Source organism: Misgurnus anguillicaudatus, chromosome 5 (assembly GCF_027580225.2).
Source record: "Misgurnus anguillicaudatus chromosome 5, ASM2758022v2, whole genome shotgun sequence".
Taxonomy (NCBI): Eukaryota; Metazoa; Chordata; class Actinopteri; order Cypriniformes; family Cobitidae; genus Misgurnus; species Misgurnus anguillicaudatus.
In genome coordinates, this window is record NC_073341.2 from 2,670,495 (window position 1) to 2,688,568 (window position 18,074).

Consider the following 18,074-nt stretch of genomic DNA (forward strand, 5'->3'; position numbering starts at 1 on the left):
ACAAAACATCTGCAAATTTCAACAAATATTTACCAATGTATGTACATATGTAGATGAATCACATAAAACCACATCCAGGTCAGATTTGACTCTAAATAGAAATGCAAAAAGGACAATCTCAATAGGTTATATTTTGTATACAAAAGATCTATTTAAATACAACAAATTCTTTTTCCCTATTGCTGGAGTATTTTAGGTAAATAAGAACAAAATAAAGGACATTTAAAGGAAGTTATAGAAAGAGTAGCCGTTTAATAGCTGTCTGACTGTCAACATCAAAACTGACGAACAAAAGATCATAAGGTACATTCATCCTTAAAGGGCTCATGTATTTATTATTTAGTTTTACAATTACATTTGAAAATTGATTAAAGTTCTTATTTTGCCACTTCAAATTGCCTTTTCACCATGGGTTTGTAATATATGTTACTATCAAAAGAAAAAATTTACTCTATGTAGACACTGCTTTGTATGTCTTGTATAACTTGGATGCTACTGCCACCTGATGGATTGTATAAAGAAGCTTAAAATATTTTCAAGTTTTCTTCAAAACAATCGCATCATGATGTAAGCATAGGCTGCTAGGTCAGGAACATAAACTGCAGGCCTGCAGGGGAGTGGGGAAATGGGACAGTATCGCACTCGTGTACCGTTTGATATAAAGTACAGTGGCCTATAGTGTACTGAACTGTACCTAAGTGCAATTGAAATTAATAATAATATTGTAAAAGGTATATCCTTTGTTTTTAATGGAATGCTTATTGTAATTAAGCTGGCACTGGGGATATATTAGTTAACATATTTTCTCATGTGTCAAATGGTCTGTTGTTTGAAGAAGTACCTGTTTTATTTTTGCACTTTGTTCGATTTATATGATTACTCTAAATGTTCTTGTCTGTGGTTAAGTGTGTCACTGGTCATAGTTTAATGTGATTTTTTTTTTTTTTTTTGAGAATGAATTGAGTTTGAACATAAAGGTATCAACAGAATGGTTAGGGCTCTGTGGCCTTGGTTAGGCAGATAAGGTACTGACTATTTGTTTACCGTTTCTAATACAGTATGAATAAAACCCATCCAGTGGCTGTTTTGTTTATTTTGTAAGTGCGTGTGTGTTCTTTTAACAGGCTAAATAAAAAAGGAACAGAATAAAAAAAGGTTGTGGCTAAATGTGCTAAATGTTTTAAAATGTTCTCACAAATATAGTGAAAAAATTTTTAAAAATCAGCCATTTTGTTTTGCTTTAAACCTAATGACCTATCAACAAATTTGCAAGAGTTTAGAAGTTTGGTTTAGGTTTCTATCAGTATTCAAATCATTGCGTTTATAATACGTCAATAATAAGTGGTTTAAAGACAATAAAAAAGTTACTTTGTAACACGTGTTTTATTTATGTTACCCACGAGAATGTTTATGTTACAAGAATATGGTGCCCAAAAACATTGGTAATAGGTTTTATGCCCAGCTGCACTACTTCCTGAACTTCAGCCAGCTCCTTGTTTCCTGTCTGCCATTATTGGACAAACTGATTAATCCAGGTGTGCCTGATTATTATTGTTATGACTACTGAGGTCAGGCACACCTGGATTAATCAGTTTGTCCAATAATGGCAGACAGGAAACAAGGAGCTGGCTGAAGTTCAGAAAGTAGTGCAGCTGGGCATAAAGCCTAGTGTATTAAAGGCAGTGTAGGTCATTTGATCCAAATGCATTTTTAGTCATGTTGGTTAAAATTTTCCTCACATCCTGATAGTAATCACTATGTTAAGTAGTCTAAGTGTATTTATAAAATAATAGGAGTGCACAGTGCACACCCTGTTTAAGCAGACATCATACATCATCAGCGAGTTCATGTCTGCTATGTAAACAGAGAGAGAATGACAGGCAAACACACTTTCCTGCTGAATTGACAGGTGGCACCTGCACAGGACCTACAAAACTAAAGAATGAATGAATGAATTTTCTTCTTTTTCTTTTTTCTTCTTCAGAACATGATCATTAGTAACCAAACATATTATAACAGAAAATGAACAAATAAAAAGTCTCAGCATGTTCAAAAGAAATGAAAAAAGGAAGCTAGCTTATATTTGCCTTCCCCTTTTAAACAACTAGCTTTGAAACAGCTACTATTTACTCTTGCAAAATATCATAATTTATCTTTATTGAGAAAAAGCTTAATCATTTGAAATACATTTATCTGAAGATAACTCACACAATATAATATAAAAAAATTAAATAATTTAAATATATACATAATGGCAAGAAACAGACTATATGGTAATTCAGATCAACCTCTTGAAGAGGACATGAGATATTTGTCCCATCTCCACCTTAATTTATATACTTTTCTAATACAGACATTTTAAACCTTCTTTTGAACTGCACAATATGTTTGCTTTCCTTAATTGTTGCAGGTAAATTATTCCACAGCCTCACCCCGTTGACAGATATGCACATGCTTTTGAGTGTAGTGCGTGCCATTGATTGAAAGAGATTTCCTCTCCTTCTTAAATAATATCTACTATCTCTTTCCTTAAACCATTTTTGACTATTATTAGGAAGTACTTTATTTTTTAGCTTTGTACATAATTTGTGTGTTCTTAAAATCCACTATGTCTTTAAATTTTAATGTTTGTAATTTTAAAAATAAATCATTGGTATGTGCATAATAGCCAACATTGCAAACTATTCTCATTGCCTTTTTCTGCATAGTGCATATCGTCTTTAGGCTGGTTTTATAGGTATTGCCCCACACCTCTGTACAATAGTACAAATAAGGAAGAAAAGTGCGCAATATAAAGTATACATTGTTTCCTGGTTCAATATATGTCTCACTTTACACAGTATACCGGTAATCTTTGCCAATTTAGAACTGATGTGATTAACTTGTGGTTTCCAGCTGAGCTTATGGTCGATTATTACTCCCAGAAAGGAATTTTCATAAACTCTTTCTAATCTGGTATTATCACACAGTACTTCAATAGTTAAATCTTCAGGAATTCTTTGTTTCCCAAAAATCATAAATTTCGTTTTCTTTATATTAAGAGATAATTTATTTAAATCAAACCACAATTTAAGCTTAACCAACTCTTGAGAGACAGTCTTCAACAGATGTTGAAGATTCTCTCCTTCACAAAATATATTTGTATCATCTGCAAAGATTACGAATTTCAACAAATCAGAAGTTTTAACAATATCATTTATGTATAATATAAATAATTTTGGTCCTAGGATTGAACCTTGTGGTATACCATATAATGTATTTTGGAGCTTTGACTTTACCTCTTCCATCTGCACAAATTGTTGTCTATGTTCTAAATAGCTTTTTATCCAATTTATTCCCCTAATTCCATACATTTTCCAATTTTTTAAACAAAAGGTGATGATCTACTGTATCAAAGGCCTTTTTAAGGTCTATGAATACACCTATAGCAAACTTCTTATCATCAATACTAGTTGTTAATTCTTCCACCAGATACAAACGAACAGCTGATGTTAACGTGACAGAGCACTATTTTCAAAGTAAAAATTATTTTTATTCAGGTAAATGGAGGTTTGCAATGGAGGTTTTGCCAAAAATAGTAAACATCTACCAACCAGCTATTATAAACGCTATATCAGATTGTTTGTATCCTTATAGATAATGTCTGTTTTATATTTATGTTTGAGTATTGTTGGGTTTGAATATAGCTGTAATGTTTTTTATGTTTTGTTTAAATTTAGTTACCTTATTACGAAAAATAGACTGTAATTTTAAACGCCATATAGGGAGTTGTAAAGGCCAATATGAAGGGAGAATTGTAATGAGTCAGACATTATTTTCGAGTTTCATTTAAGTTTTGTTTGCTACTTTAAAATTTTGTTTTATATAATTTGTCTCCTAATTTTAATCGATGTTTTGTTGATAAGTTTTGTGAATATAAATTAATAAAAACAATAAAATCAACGTCATATTAATATTTAATGCTCGTTTAGCCAATTGCGCTTTTTGCTATTTCTGTGTTGCTAGCTGAGGATGTGCACGGACCTCGCACACTTTTAAAAATGTACGTCATATTAATTTTTATTAATGAACTGCACACTGAACAGCGACAAGTAAGGGAAGATAAGTTATTTGGTGTTTACCTCCTATTATGTTTGATTGAAGTTTGTATTTGCTGAAATTTATTTTTGCTTCAAGTTCGCTACTGTTTAGTACTGTTTACTTCCTTTTTAAATCATAAAGATATTTCTGTTTGGTTTATAACATCAACATTAACCTATTAATCATTTTCACATGTTGTAGGGGGGAGCTAGAACAATATAAGACTTTCCCAAAAACATTTTTATAGGTTCAAAAATAATGTCTGTTGTAGTTGCCGGCAAATGATCCAGGTATGAATTTTTGTCAATATCGCACACCCCTAGGCTGCATAAATGCGCCAAGGTAAGCTATTATGTAAGGAATGATTGACGACGGGCCATTGAATTATAAGAAAATAATGCACACCCAAGATGCAATGTTACACTACGGGTGTGCATTATTTTCAAATAATTCAAAGGACCAATTATTCATCTTGTAACACGGTTACCACAAACATTGTTCTGGTGCCTATTTTAAGACATTTGACAAGTTAGGTGTGCGGTTATCAAAAATTAATTTATACCCACGGAACATTTCTCAGCCAATCAGAATTCCGCATTCAACAGACCTGTGGTATAATAGAGTAATAAGTTATTTTACACTTTTATGCGCATGCCCAGTTACGCGATTGTTCATGTTTTATGCGTTTATGGTCGTGTATAATGTGGATGAAGATTCTTTTTAAAATGCCAGTATAAATGAGAATCGTTTTCATTTTAAAATGTCGTTTTAAAACGCAAATGTTTTAATGTAAACAGTGTCCCGAATCCCTGATGTATAGTGAACCAGTGTCCTTACCAGCGTCCAAGCGCCTGTACATGATATAGAAGGTTTCATGGGACGCATGGTCCGAACTTTACTTCAGGTTTCAGTTTTTTTAATGGTCTGACTAGTTGCTAAACTGAACTCTTGAACAAATACCTCTTTGAAAATAACAAATGTTTTGGTTTCCTAGGTAATCTATGTGTTGTTTATTTTGCTTGTTGTATAAATAAACTAAGTTTAAAGTACTTTGTTGTTATTTATTCTTAGCAGAGTTTACCAGAAGTTACGTGATGACGACGAAAGCCGCATGTTTATGTTGTTACTGCTGAAACCGTCTATACTAGTTGGGCTAATTCCAAACAGCGTGCACCCTTTCAAGGAAGGAATGAGACATGAATGGGCTTCTGGTCTGTGCGTGTTCATGTGTTTTGGAGGACATGTGGCTTTGCATGGCAATTTGAATGGAGGGTGGGATCATGATTTTTTTTTGTCACGGAGTGACTTCTAGGGCGGAACTAAAAGTAAGAGGAAAAGTTCCGCCCGGACCAAATTGGACAAACACCCGTTTTACTTCCTGGTTCCCCATGGCAACTAAATCAAGCCAAATTCATTGCAGATGTGTACAATGACGTGGCAATTGCTGACTGGGTGGTTTGTATGCTGAAGGAGGATAAAAGAAGGATTGAAGATGCAGGAAAGCGGTCGATTTTGGGCGAGTTCACTTCCGCCTTTGGCAGAGCAACAACACCAGCCTCTGAAGAGTCCGCAGGCCCCGTTGATCCAGCGACCGCTAGGAAGCGGGCGGAAAGAGTGCAGGGCTGGTCCGGATAAAAGAACGGCGTGGTTGTTGTTTGCAGGAAGTGCGCTGTTGTGTTGGGAAGGAACACTGCGAGGAAGCAAAGGGCTGGAATACGAGTGTGGGAAGAACACAGGCTGAAACTGCTGTGGATTCGCTTTGCGAATAAGAGGAGAGGAGAACAAGGACCCAAAGGAGGGTGAGAAAAGCAGCATTAGAGCAAGTTGATACTTACCAAATGTGTGTGTTTCACTGAAGGTCCGGGCGAAATAGAACAATGCTATTGTACATTCTGTGGGTCACCTGAGGAGAGAAGAATGGAAAGAAAGAAAGAATGGCTAATGACACAGCGATCGTGAGTACCAATTAAAAGACATTCTTTGTGACGGATTCAAGTAACGGTGTGGGAGTGTTATCGGTTGTTAGCGGCCCCACCGTGTGTGTTGGGACGGGTGGGCGAGCCGAAGTATTGGAGACCGAGCTGGTGTTGTGTTGTGGAGCTACCACAACTGGGTAGGACATCGCTCGGCCCAGCGAACTCAAGTCTCCCTCAGGGCGGATCCAGCAAGGTGAAGAGTACGGACCTTATTATTCACTGAAGTGTGTGTCGTGCAGTGTGTGAGTCTGTCTTGACGTGAGTGCACCTGAAGCTTTTGCAGTGTTGTGCCGTGTCTCTTGTTGTCTGTACTCGCCCCAGGCTAGGAGGGTCTCTGTGGAAACAAGAGGGAGCTGCCGAGACGGTGGACACCAACTTTCCAACTACACGATACAACCACAGCCCAGAGGAAGTGGATTGGATCCGTTGAGTGAGGTACTGTGAGAACATTGTGGGTGGAAACATAACGTCAGAGAAGATATTGGGAGTGCTGCATAAAAACTGATTGCTGTGTGTACCTTGTGTGTGGTGGTGCATGTTGAGCTGCTCACCCCATTGTCTAGATCTTCGCTTGTCCGCAGGAGGAAGGGAAGAGGATGTGTTAGTCCAGGAGGACAGACGTACGGTTGCTGCTCAATTTGAATCCCGCCACCGAGGTGACATCGGCCACGTTTGGCTTTACAAGCCACAGCCGGACGCTGGTAAAAGCTCTCCCTCCCCTCACCTGTGCACGAAACCCAGAGTTGACGTATGGTTTTGTTCCTACTACTGTTGATACCCTATACCGAGCTAAAGCTAAACCCACCCTACGAAGACTCGTAAGCCCAGAAGGACCCTGTGAAAGTGTGATACTTACCTTATACCGAGCTAAAGCTATACCCACTCTGCGAAGACTCGTAAGCCCAGAAAGACCCTGTGAAAGTGTGATACTTACCTTATACCGAGCTAAAGCTAAACCCACTCTGCGAAGACTCGTAAGCCCAGAAAGACACTGTGAAAGTGTGATACTTACCTTATACCGAGATAAAGCTAAACCCACTCTGTAAAAACTTGTAAGCCCCGAAAGACCCTGTGAAAGTGTCATACTTACCTGACGTCGAGTTGAAGCCATACCCACTCCGAGAAACTTGTGAAGAGCCTGTGAATGTGATGATACTTAATTGCCTGTCGAGTCTAGGTTAAACCTACCTTGTGTGTCTTGCAACCCGTGGCGAAGAGTCCGTAAGGCCAACCACGATTCATCTATCATGCTGAGTTTCAGCTAACTCACCTTTGTTCCCTACTTCCACTCACAGGAACAGCTGGAGTAAAGGAGCCGGGCCCGAGAGGAAACGTGGACATTAGATCTAGGTAGTTGGTCTCTGCTTTCCCTCGCACTCATTGTGTGTTTTAATCTGTCTTCAGGAGAAGAGAAGGGTGCCACGGGAATGACAGCAATGCAGGAGGTGGACCCAGAGACGAAGGAGCTCCGTCCTGTCCTTTCCCTGCAGACCCTTATCTGTGTCGGCTGGATCTCCCCCCTCTCCATCCTCTGGACCCCCATCTTCTCCTGGAAAGAAGAGAGCAACATTTTAGATTCCCTTCCCCATTTCCCTATTCATTTTAAATAATTTAATAAAGATTGATACCTATTTTACTTATCTCTCTCGTGTGTCTGGTCATTGGGGTGCTTTTAGGACCTCCTCGAGGTGGAACATAGGGAGGGGCGTGACTCACAAAGTCTTTGATACTCACCTTGAATTGAGCTAAAGCTATACCCACCCTGTGAAACTCGTAAGCCCAGAGAAAGACCTTGTGAAAGTGTGATACTTACCTTGTATCGAGCTAAAGCTATGCCCACCCTGTGAAACTCGTGCGCCCAGAGAAAGACCCTGTGGAAGTGTGATACTTACCTTGTATCAAGCTAAAGCTATACCCACCCTGTGAAACTCGTAATCCCAGAGAAAGACCCTGTGAAAGTGTGATACTTACCTTGTATCGAGCTAAAGCTATACCCACCCTGTGAAACTTGTAAGCCCAGAGAAAGAGCCTGTGAAAGTGTGACACTTACTTTGTATCGAGCTAAAGCTATACCCACCCTGTAAAAACTCGTAAGCCCAGAGAAAGACCCTGTGAAAGTGTGATACTTACCTTGTATCGAGCTAAAGCTATGCCCACCCTGTGAAACCTGTGAAAGTGTGATACTTACCTTGTATCGAGCTAAAGCTATACCCACCCTGTGAAATTCGTATGCCCAGAGAGAGACCCTGTGAAAGTGTGATACTTACCTTGTATCGAGCTAAAGCTATACCCACCCTGTGAAACTTGTAAGCCCAGAGAAAGACCCTGTGAAAGTGTGATACTTACCTTGTATCGAGCTAAAGCTATACCCACTCTGTGAAACTCGTAAGCCCAGAGAAAGGCCCTGCGAAAGTGCTGATACTTACCTACCCGTTGAGTCTAGGTCAAACCTACCTTGTGTGCCTTTTAACCCAGGACGAAGAGTCTGTAAGGACAATCACGAGCCATCTATCAAGCTGAGTCTCAGCTAACTCACTTCTGTTCCTTACTTGCACTCACAGGAACTATTGGAGCAAAGGAGCCGGGCTCGAGAGGAAACGTTGTCATCAGATCCAGGTAGTTGGTCTCTGCTTTCCCTCATACTCATTGTGTGTTTTAATCTGCCTTCAGGAGAAGAGAAGGGCAACAACAGCAACGCAGGAGGTGGACTTAGAGACGAAGGAGCTCCGTCCTGTCCTTTCCCTGCAGACCCTTACCTGTGTTGGCTGGATCTCCCCTCTCTCCACTCTCTGGACCCCCATCTTCTCCTGAAAAGAGCGAGAGAAATATTTTACGTTCCCTTTCCCCACTCCCCAACTCATTTTAAATAATTTAATAAAGATTGCTACAAATTTTACTTATCTCCCTTGTGTGTCTGGTCATTGGGGTGCTTTTGGGACCTCCTCGAGGTGGAACCTAGGGAGGGGCGTGACACACAAAGTCTGTGGTCCGCCTCGGCCTGTGACGGATTTTGGCGTAGTCGGCAGGATTTCCACCTCGAGTGGAGCAACCAAAGTTCTCCAATGCCCTACCACGTTTTTAAAGACCCCACACAATTTTACCCGTCGCTATGAAGAGCCCGTGCTAGGGACTAGAACGGTTTGGTGGGGGAGGATGTCACGAGTGACTTAGAGGGCGGAACTAAAGATGTGAAGAAAAGTTCCGCCCGGACCAAATTATACAAACACCCGTCACTTCCTGGTTCAAATGGGCTGTTATTAGTCACAGGTGTGGATGATCAGCGTGGCAAGGTTTGATTGGGCAATGCAGCGGAGAGGAAAGATACAAATAGTGCACCAAATACACAAGAAAGGAGTTCGATTTTGGGCGAATTCACTTCCGCCTTGGGCAAAGCAACAACACCAGCCTCTGAAGAGTCTGCAGGCCCCGTTGATTTGGTGACCGCCAGGAAGCGGGTGGAAAGAGTGCAGGGCTGGTCCGGATGAAAGGACGGAGTGGTGGTTGTTTGCGAGGAAGTTGACGTCGTTCATGTTCTTTGTTTGTTGTGGATGGTTGGAGAAGGGCGTTGTGGCAAAGCGGTGTGTTATATGGCCAGGCGGACGAATAGAAACCACGGAGAGGATTTGCTGCAGTAAAGAAGGAGAGGAAATGAACCATTGAGACAGGTTTGGAGAAAGACGAACTACCTTAAAGAGGTATACTCTTACCTGTGCATGCATGTGTATTTGAAGGCTGGTTGAGGCACGATCTCTGGCGGAGATTTGGCAGAGTCGAGTGACTTCCTGAGGAGTGCTGGAGGAGGACGAACGACATGGAAGAAGAGAAATAAGTGTTACCAGACTGTGAGTACCAGTGGTTTATTTACATTCACTGAGGCATTGAGAAACGGAAAGTAAACCTTTGTGTGGAGTGTGTTGTTATTTAGTGGCCCCACCCTGGAGAACGAAGCCGGTGGGCGAGCCAGTGGATTGTAAAACGCACGGATCGCTGTGTGGGGGACTTACGCTATCCACACTATCACCTGTGGCAGTGATTGCAACGTCTCTTTCTCCAGTGAGGAACTTGACCCAGTGTGGAGCTATTGGTCTTACCTATCACTAAAGAGTGTGGATTGCCGTGGGTGAGTGTGCTTTATTGACGTGTGTGCACCTGAAGTATTTGCAGTGCTGTGTCGTGTCGTCTGTCGCCTATACCGCCCCTAGGTCAAGCAAGTCACTGTGAGGTGTTTCGTGAAGCTGCTGTAGTGTGACCGCCATCGTGGACTTACCTTCTTATCACCCCCGCCTGCGTGTCCAGGCCCGAAGGAAGTTGTGTGAGTACAGTGATTAAAGTGTTGAGGAGGGGACCATTTGAAACAAAAGGACGTAGGGAAACTGTGAGCAATTCAAATAACTGTTGTGTGCAAAACCTGGTTTGAAGAGGAGGCCTAGCTATCTGCCCCACCGATTTAGGTGTCGCCCCGACCCTGGGAAGGAATAGGAGCGGATGTGTCTGGCCAATCATATGGACATAATACTGCAGTTCCATCTACGTTCCCCTCTCAGGACAACACGGGCCGTGACCGGGCCAGCAGCAACCGTTTGGAAGTGGGTAAAGGTCGTTCTCTCTCCCACCTCAGACCAAGGTTAGGGGACGTATGAACTTTTCCACCTATATTGAAATCCCTACCTGTAAAGTTCAGAGAGTGATTAAGAGGGCCAAACTAAAAGTCATACTTACCTGAAGAGCTTGTATATCCAGAGCAGCACACCCAGTGAACCGCAGAGCCACACTTGAGCCGAGCTAAAAGCTATATGTACCCAAACGTCTTGTAGATCCAGAGCAGCACGCCCAGTGAACCACAGAGCCACACTTAACTGAGCTAAAAGCCATACATACCCAAATGTCTTGTAGATCCAGAGCAGCACGCCCAGTGAACCGCAGAGCCATACCTGAGCCGAGCTAAAAGCCATACATACCCAAACGTCTTGTAGATTCAGTACAACACGCCCCGAAAGCCGTAGAACATACAGGGTAGACCTAAAGACCATACTTACCTGAGAGACCTTGTAGATCCAGCCCAGCATGCCTAGTGAATCCCTGGGGTTGCCGGAGTCAAGTGAAACTCATACTTACCCTGTACGCTTGCCAGTCCAGTGGAGTATGACTGTGACATCCCTGAGCAACCTGAAACAGAAAGTGAAGTTGTTCTCGTTACAGCAGCCTGCCATCGCAAACATCCAGCATCAGAGGAGGGCACGGTAGTCCAGTTGAGATCTTACTAACCTGTCTCTTGTTTGTGACTGTAGAGGCCTCCGGGACGAGCTGTGAAGGCAGTACGCTGCGGACAGAGAAGAGTTGCTCAGGCACCCTGTGTACGAAGGAACAGAGAAGAAAGTTACTGGCACGAAGGAATCCATGCTAATACTTACCTGACTACACTACGGGTATTCGCAGGAGCGAGACGTACAGCGGCCTATGGGAACCGCGGAGTGGAAATGTAAGTGAGCCCATGGACTAATTACTTTATTGAAAGCTTTTTTTGTCAGACGCTGGCAAACTGGAGTCCAATTAATAAAATGAGTTTAAATGTGTGGTTTAGTGCAACTTTGATTGATATTAAGACACATTTTAAGATTGCTGTCCTTAACAAGCATCAGCTCTTCTGAACCATGCTATTATAAAGATATCTGATCAAGAGATGTTACACTCCATAAGGCTGAAAAGGGATACAATACAATCTCAAAATGTTTAGACCTCCATCAGTCTACACTTAGACAAATTGTCTATAAATGGAGAGAGTTAAATACTGTAGCTACCCTTCCTAGAAGTGGGCGCACAGTCAAGATGACTCCTAAGACACCATGCAGAATACTCAATGAAGTAAAGAAGAACCCACGAGTAACAGCTAAAGGCTTGAAGACATCATTGAAATGAGCACACAGCTCTGTTTCTGAGTCTACCATACGCAAGTCTCTGGACAGGCACGGTGTCTATGACAGTAAGGCAGTGCTTCTCAAATAGTGGGGCGGGACCCCCAGGGGGGGCTCGAAGCGACACCAGGGGGGGGCGCGCGAGACCCCGGGGAAAATAACTTTTCAGGAAGTGATTTTTTTTTGCACCGTCACTTAAAGACATTACACCCCAATCACGCTGAGTTTTTTATTATTATTTATTGATTATATTTAATTTAATTTTTCAGCATCAAATGGTCAAAAAATATTATACTTTAAATAAGGATTGATTTTTTTTTTCAGGCAAATTGATGCATTTTAATATAGTTATTCTTTGTTGTAAGTTGATTGATATTTCTTTTCTTGTGTTTTCTTTAATGTTAATAATGATACAATGTTTTGCAGATGTGAAATTTTATAGACAAATTACTATTTACAGTCGCGGCGGAGAGTTGAGGGGGGCACGAAATGTTTACTTCTTCCTGGGGGGGGGGGGGGCGTGACAGAAAATAATTGAGAAGCACTGCAGTAAGGCAAGGCAAGGCAAGTTTATTTGTATAGCACATTTCATACACAGAGGTCATTCAAAGTGCTTTACATAGAAATGAGAAAACAAAAAAATCAAAGATAGATGAATTTAAAATCTCAATTAAAAGAAAATAAATGTGATTTTAATAAAAAACTGTTTAAATGTGTGAAAAAGAATAAAACAGGAATAAAAGTATAAAACAGTTAAAAAATAAGAATAAAACTGAGAAAAAAAATAAAAAAGAATTAAAATAGTGCATATATATTATAGTGCAATAATTTCGGATGCAGCATAGTGCTCATTCAGTAAATGCATAGCTAAACAGATGTGTTTTGAGTCTGGATTTGAATGTGACTACTGTTGGAGCACATCTGATCTCCTCTGGAAGCTGGTTCCAGCTGCGACTGGCATAATAGTTAAAAGCTGACTCTCCTTGCTTTGAGTGAACCCTTGGTATTTCTAGCTCATGTGATCCTAATTAGAGTTGGGGTACTCGAACTTGGACTTGAGTCCAATTTTGAATGAACTCGGACTTGTCACGCACTCGGGCGAATTTGTACTCGGACTTGATACGGACTTGGACATTTTGGACTCGGAAAATATCCTGAGTACAGTCGAGTCCGCGTCACGTATAACAATAAAACCAGCATAAACTTGAGATGAGAAATTAATTAATGTATCAGTGGTCTCTTACACACTGGAAACTTTTGGGAGTGACAACCGCATTTAAATGCGGGAGTGAATCCCCTAAATGTTCGTTTCATGTCTGTACGGAACAAGACTCACTCTTGAAAATGTGATGATTGACTCAGAAATAACCATAACAACGTTCTGCTGTCTCGCGTGCTTATCACTCACAGCTTTGACCAAAATAATCTAACAGCATTGTGTTTTGCAATAAACCTCGGTCTTGGTTTTGTGTATTGTATGCTTCTTTTGTGAGGCTGCTTCACAGCGCGTGGTCTTGCAGTGTTGCCAGGTCCTCGGGTTTTTTGTACGTAAATACCGTTTTGGCGCTTAACCATTTATGGCTTTTGGCTCATGAAGCGATCAAGTTTTTGGTGTTAATAAAGTGTGAAGGTGCCAGTCCCAATATTTTGATCTTTGAAGTAAAGCATTTAGATTTATTTCGGTTTATTATTGGATTTTTCTTGTTCGCTGTTTTTTTTTGTGCAAGATCAGGCAACACTAGTCAGCAAACCTCGTGCCTCTGTCATTTTTTTGAACTGCATACAGAAGACTTTTTTCCCCTTCTAGGAATTTATTTTTTCAGAAGAGAGATCTGTCATGTTTATGATGCACGTTTAAACACTAGTATTAACTACTTGTTGTTCAGTTCGGTTATGTACACACTAAGCAGAGTTTCTGTTAATGCGGTTGTCACTACCTGCATTTTGCAGGAGATAATTCGGTTGTAGAATGCGGTTGTGAGTTCCGTAAATTACTGAAGTGTGTGTGTGTACAGAACAGGATTAAGCATTAAAAGGTGACTGAGTTGTATAGTACTTAAGTATTTTTACTTTCTACATAAAAGTAAATTTTCAATTATTCGTATTTTATTAGTGTTTTTCTTTGTAAACCAACATTCCAAAACATATTATCATAATTTTTACTCCACTACATTTCCTAATTTCAAGTTTTTGGTTTATATTTAATATTTAAGTACATTAAACATCTAGTAATTGTTTGTACTTTTACTTAAGTAAAAAATGTTTTCGTACTTTTACTCAAGAAAGTAAAAGTTCACATTTTTTATGTAATTAGGCATTAAATCAATTTTAATATGCAATATATAATGAATACACAGTATGATTCTATGCTTTAGAATGTAGTGAACATTTTTTAGTAAAGAAAAGTAAATTTTTTCCGAAGACAAACACTCTGATAAAGCATAGATGCTTGGAAAATGTAACTAAAATACTTATTATACACCTCTGAAAGGTGAAGTGACAGCCAAATTAATATGCAGTGTGTACAGGACCAGTGTCTCCCCTCCTGTTATTTTACTGCAACACACTGGCAGGCAGCAGCCAGTCGCATCATACATGCAGACAAACACATCACACACATCAATGCGTGCCCTCCTTAAAAAACAGCATACCAGCAAGACCAGCATATGTTGTGTTTTGGTGTTGGTTTGCTAGTGAACCCCAGCTAAACCAGCATCAAACCAGCATCACAACCAGCATTAGCACCAGCTAAACCAGCACCAAACCAGCATTAGCACCAGCTAAACCAGCACCAAACCAGCATTAGCACACCAGCATCCATGATGGTCATACCAGCAAGACCAGCATATGTTGTGTTTTGGTGCTGGTGTGCTGGTGACCACCAGCTAAACCAGCATAGACCAGCCTTGTTCCCATGCTGGTTCTATGCTGTTTTTTTCAGCAGGGTGGCTAGCACGATGTCCTCAAAGTCAGCAATAATTTGTTTTGCTTACGAAAATTACAGAGAATTTATTTGCAAGACATCTGGTAAAAAGAAGATAGCTCTATATCCCCTTTCTTTTCTTTTTTCAATTTAATTAATTTCTGGACTCGGGCGGACTCGACTTGGACTCGGCCTTTAAGAACTCGGACTTGAGTCCAACTCGGACCCTTTTGGACTCGGACTTGGACTCGGACTTGATGTTTAAGGGCTTGGTCTTGACTCGTACTCGACAAAGGCGGACTGGGACCCAACTCTAATCCTAATGATCTGAGTGATCTATTGGGTTTATATTCAATGAGCATATCAGCAATGTATTGAGGCCCTAGTCCACTGAGTGATTTATATACCATTAATAATACTTTAAAATCAATCCTAAATGTAACTGGTAGCCAGTGTAGCAACCTAAGGACTGGTGTGATATGTTCGTATTTTCTGGTTCTGCTTAGAATCCTGGCAGCAGCGTTCTGAATGAGCTGGCGCTGTCTAATGGTCTTTTTGGGAAGGCCAGTGAGGAGGCCATTACAATAATCCACCCTGCTGGTGATGAAAGCATGCACAAGTTTCTCTAAGTCTTGTCTGGAAACAAAGCATCTAATTATTGCAACATTTTTGAGATGATAATATGCTGATTTAGTTATTGCTTTGACATGACTACTGAAACTAGTATCATTTCAGGGACCCGACACACATCACTGAGAGCCTTAATCAGTTGTTTTTGGTTCACCTTCAGTAGATGGAGGAGGGTGTGTGCCTTGGCGTTGTGTCAGAGACCGAAGAGCTCTCACAGGACGAGGAGAGGGAGCTGGGCCCACTGGCTTTGGTGGTTGTGGGGCTTGCCGTTTTCTGGTTGAAAGCTGGGGGCTCGCAGCAATAGAGTGGGATAGTTTAGTTCCAGCATAAACCAGTTCCTCCATTTTTCCTGAGATGGTCAAAAGCGGGGATGTTGGAGAGAGGAATGACATATCTAGTGAGGAGGAGTCCTGTTGCTCTGATGTGACCGGAGGCTGTGATATGTTTTCCTGGTTTCCCTGGCTGTTTTCCAGAAAGTCGTCCTTGGGTGCTGAATCTTAGAGCAGTTCTAATCTGACACTGTCTGACTGTTGTGAGCTCTGTGGGCAGGACTCAGCTGAGATTGTGTCCATGAGCAGTGGTTGTTGTGGCTGCGTGGTGTTATCTCTGTCCTTGTGGGATCTGTCAACGTCATGTCCATTCAGGTGCTGAAGAGAAGTCCTGTGGTCATTCATACTCTATCCAGGTGTGTGTGTGCCATTCAGGTTGAGTGGATTGGCACACACTGCTGAAGGATGATGAAGGGAGAAGTAGATATTGTCCTTTAGCACTCTTGCACCCAGTCTGTTTGGGTGGATGCCATCCTGTTTAAATAGTTGTCTCTGACTCCAGAAAAGATTGAAGTTGTTGATAAAGTTCAGTCCTTTTATGTTTCAGGTTTTTTGCAGCCATGTATTAAGTCCAAGCAACCGTGAAAACCTATTTGTTCCTCTTGCTGGAAGTGGTCCACTGATGAACGGCTGAACTTTCACTGTTCTGAGTGTTTCAAAAAGTTTGATGAAATCCCATGGCATGACTTTTTATTTTTTGGGGAAAAAAATATTTCACCTCACTTTTTGGGACCTTGGGGGTCACTGATAAAATATCCATCATACAATTTATCCCCCCACCACCCCTGACTCAGAATTTACTTTGTTGCCTCAGGGCAACATTGTGCTACAATGGTATAAAAACACCAAGGTTTTTTATATGCAGGTTTTCCATCCATGAAAGTTTGTGAATCTGGGAGGAAAAATTCAAGGCCCTGGGAAGTTTTTGAAAATATACATACATAATTACAGGTCATTGAATGTATTTTATGCAAGAAGATTTCTGATAAAAAATCCGTATTATTCCCTGTGTAGTGTAGGATAATATCATACATTTCTAGCCTTTTAAGCACACGTGCTAAACTGTTCAGTTTAAATGCTTATATCTTCTGTATGCGAATGTTGATTCATACCAGAATGCTTTTTTGCATAGTTGTTTGACACTTGAAAACGTCTCGGGTTACGTATGTTACTGTTGTTCCCTGAGAAGGGAACGAGAAGCTGCGTCTCCCTTGCCATACTTCCTGCGTCCCTGTAACGTCGTCAATATTTCAGATAGCGATATACTTCCTGGCACCTGCGTCACCCTGTCTTTGTTGTTTAGCCTCACCATTGGTTGAATTTGATATACACATTCAGACGCACTTACCTCTAGAGGCGTCCCCAAAGTGTCACCGCAGTGACGCAGCGCGAGTTCCCTTGAAAGGGAACTGTAACAATGTATCTGTAACCTTGTTCTCCCTTGAAATATGTCCCCACATTTAGACTCTGAATTTGAGGGTATTGGACCTGGAAAGTCATTGAAAGGTCCTTGAATTTGACGTTAACTAAGGTGTGGGAACCCTGTATATGATAAATATATGCATTAGAAAAAAAAACATCAATCACAAATGATTATAGCCAAACATGAACACTACTAATTGTAACTAACACTGCATGTGTTAATGTTTTCCACATTTACATATAAACATATAAACCAACAAATGTGTGCATGTGTTTGTGTGTGTGTTTGTGTGTGCGTGCGTGCATGTGTGTGTGTGTGTGTGTTTGTGTGTGTGTGTGTGTGTGTGCGTGTTTTTATGTGTGTGTTATGCATCATTTTGGGATGATTTTGCCTGAATAAAAGTGGTCTAACTGCACAATGTTGCCCATAAAACTAATAAGTCATGTTTGTGATTAAGTGGAATCATTTGTGATTGATGTTTGTTAGAGTTAAACTTTCTAATGCATATCTTATCAGATTAAAAACCTTGGTGTTTTAGTACCCTTATAGCACAACGTTGCCCTGGGGCAACAAACAAAAAACACGGTCTTAGTATGAAAATAAAAACAAAGAAAGTCTTCAGACAATCAAACATACTTCTTTACATACTGATGCACATACACATATTTTTTTCTGTAAAATTATTTAAATTTAAAAATGTTAAAAAGTGATATTTATCCTGGCAATTGGTGGCACTGCATCCCATGTGGCTTTGCTTCCAAAAGCATGGCTCCACCCCCAAAACAAAAGGTCACAACCACT

General features: G+C 40.7%; 1 protein-coding gene across 1 annotated transcript in view; it reads left to right on the forward strand.

The window, feature by feature from the left end:
- Window positions 1-664: 664 nt before the first annotated feature.
- cdk11b (cyclin dependent kinase 11B) overlaps window positions 665-18,074 on the forward strand; it is a 90,435-nt gene continuing 73,025 nt past the window's right edge. The window contains exon 1 of the mRNA XM_073867413.1: window positions 665-668. The gene's annotated coding sequence lies outside the window, so the exon portion shown is untranslated. The remainder of the gene's footprint in view (window positions 669-18,074) is intronic.